We start from the raw sequence: 3,139 nt of genomic DNA, 5'->3' as shown, positions 1-3,139 counted from the left end.
ACTTATTCCACTGAGCCATCTCCCCGGCCCCTATATTCTAATTTTTAAATGTTTTTTTTTTATCATATCCTGTAGGGACTTAAAGTTCAACATATCAATACTTGATGAAAACTACCTGTTCCATGTTATGCCTAAGAAGTTTGGTATGCAGACAGATAGTGAGGTTAAGCTTAACAACCCAAGTTGTATGGTAATAACAATAACCTTGTCTTCTGGATGGTTAACAGCCTAAGTTTGTAGACCAAATTAGAGAAAAAGGAGGGCTGCAAAGAAAGCCAACTTTTTGGCCCTAGCCTTCCAAGGTCAATTAAGACTCACACATATGAGAACTTGTACTGTTACACCATGTAATTCAGTAGTGTCCCAAATTTTCTGATCAAGGAGATTATGGGGCCAAAGAGGAACATGATTGGTGATGTAGAGCATGCCTAAGGAGAGTCACATGAAGAGAAAACATTCTCTCAGGCTTTCACAGAGAGCACATTGGCCAAGCAATGGCCGTGACTCATCCACATGGCTGACACTGACGAAGGTTCTACAATCTGAGGTACAGGATTCAGTATAAGTCCTGAGGGGATTTCACTGACCTTATCAGACCCAAAAGCTACAACTCTTGTTGCATAGGTTCTGCTTTACCTTGGTCTTAACCATTCAGCAGAAAAGTATAAAAAAGAAATATAAGAAGTAAAGCCATGCTGTTATGTTGAGCTATAGGGACTCAGGTCAACGATTTCTGACATTGTCGGTCAAGCAGAAGACCCAATACTATTATGGGCTACTGGACTCTTTTAGAATATTTTGCTGAGTTTACACTCCTACAATATTTAAATAACGGAACTTAACAAAAAAGGGGATACAGATGAATGTCCATTTTGTATCTGTGTATTCAAAGTGGTTAGGATAGTTATATACGTACATTCTCTTAATGAATAGAGGGATTTGTTCTAATGTTGTTTGTAAATAGGATATCATGTCTGCGTCTTGTACAGCGATTGACCACTAGGAAGAATGTATGCAATGTGTTAATTATTGAAACTGTCCTGCCAATTTGATTTGAAACTCTCTCATTGCTATTTGTTTCTCAATAAAATTATGAAAAATAAATAAATAAAGAGGAAGTCTCTCTACCCAAAGTTTGTTTTCTGCAGTTGTTTTTCAGCAGCAAATTTTGAATGGGGAATCAGACTTTCCAGATCATACAGTCATGTTAATGTTATAAAAGAACAGAAATGGACTTTGATTTGTTCTATTCTTTTACCATATTATTTCTTTGTTCATAGAGCAAAATATTATCATTCTTTCAGGGACATTCTAATGAATGCCATTAATCTATAATACTTTCCAAGCAACTCCAACATACTAAACTGCCCTGATAACTTGGTTAGTTTCTAACTAAATAACAGAGGTATTTAATGATATGAATTTAGGATTTTTTTATATACACCAATTTAAGCAAAACTTCCAGTATCAATGGATACCCTCTTTTGGTTCCAAAAGTTCCATAAATCCAATATCTTTAGAAATTTGCCTCAGAATACTTTTCCTGTTGCAATATGGATCTTCACAGTTTTCAAGTTCAAAAATATCTTTTACCTCAAAAATTCCTACATGTAGGTTATTATTTGCTTTAATTGTCTATATAGTTTTAATATTCATAAAAATTATAGCAAGTCATTTGAAATACGGGTGATACAAATATTCCCGCGGGAATACTGGCCGAGCTATCATCCTCCTAGTTTGCGCAGGAACCGCTAGAGTTTCACTTAGTCCCAAATGGAGCCTTTAGTTCCACCACCAAAAGTCCATCGTGACAGAGGATGGCAGACAAATCTTTAGTTTCCACTCCATCTGGCAGTTTGTACTGCCGGGTGAAGCTCCGTGAGATAAAGCCGTGCTCATCCATTCTGGTTCCGTGCTGAGCTTTGATCAGCAGCCAGCCCTCAAAGGTCTGAATGATGATGTCTTCGGGGAGGAACTGGCCCACATCCAGCAGGATCTGGAAGTGGGATTTGCCTTCTCCGGGTGGCATTTCTGCCATCGCTGATTCTGCTGGCTACAACTGCGGTGCTGCCCTGGCTTTGCTCAGGTCCACGACGGCTGGCCCGGGCAGGGCATACAAAGCGTGATCCAGCCTGCTGTCTTCTAAACCTCAAGCTTCGAACTCCTCCTGGTAACGCACTGGAGTCTCCACGAGGTGCCTCAAGATGATTTTCGCCATAGTGCAGCCCAGGCAGCAGTGCACGATTCCCTTCAGCAAGTGCTGAACCCTGGTGCCGGCTCCGACCAGATCCCCGGTCTGAGCAGCTATTCATTTACAGCCCTCCCCAGACGCAAGCACTCAGTGAGGCCCGAATCAGACCAGGCACACTCACTCTTGTCTTTTTAGGCCCTGACAATGAGTAGCTATTTATAGGAGTCGTTTTGGAGTTGCATTTAGCACACAGCCTGCTCAAGCTGCCCAAGCAAGGATCACCCTGGCATTCTCAGTTATCCTCGGCAAATGTGTCTGCCTTCCTTACTTCCAGGGAAAGAGAAGAATGGCAATCAGAAACTGCATTGGAAAACTGTGGGCGAGTGGGTCCTCTTTTTGAACAGCAGATCTAATGAGATACAAGTTAGAACAATAGAGATTTGCAAGCTCATTTTATGAGTTAGTACAAATACAACGCTGGGGGAGAAGACTGTAATTAAAACTGATGAGGAATTAAGACACACACACACACACACACACACACACACACAATTCAGATTCATTCAGTAAACTCTCAGCTCTTGGTCCTATACATTTTCTTTTCTTTATTGTTTGCTTTAGTTCTGACTTCACAAAAATACTCACCTAGAATTCCTCACTCTTGCTTATGACATACCTGAAGTACATTTGATGGAAGCAATAAGGAGAGAATTTTAATGTGCTTATATAATCCATAATGTACATTCAAAAGCAATTCACAGTTAGGGGTAACACATTTTACATAACCACAGGCTCGCAATGTACTAATACTCTCATCACTGTACTGGAACCTGAAAGAAATATGCATTGAATATTAAAAAATCATTTTTCAATCTTCAATATAATAAATTTTTCCTTGTTATTTTACAGTTGCTTTTAGACAACAATTCTTCTTACTTTCTCTATACA

The 3,139-nt window shown here is 39.7% G+C and overlaps 1 pseudogene; it reads right to left on the bottom strand.

Moving 5' to 3' along the window:
• Positions 1 to 1,648: 1,648 nt before the first annotated feature.
• Positions 1,649 to 2,366, bottom strand: LOC101563240 (annotated as a pseudogene).
• Between the last annotated feature and the right edge of the window lie 773 nt (positions 2,367 to 3,139).

Source organism: Octodon degus, unplaced genomic scaffold (genome assembly GCF_000260255.1).
Source record: "Octodon degus isolate 3935 unplaced genomic scaffold, OctDeg1.0 scaffold00038, whole genome shotgun sequence".
In the NCBI taxonomy this organism is placed as follows: domain Eukaryota; kingdom Metazoa; phylum Chordata; class Mammalia; order Rodentia; family Octodontidae; genus Octodon; species Octodon degus.
The sequence above is the reverse complement of the archived record's forward strand: the minus strand, read 5'-3'. Positions and strand labels throughout refer to the sequence as shown.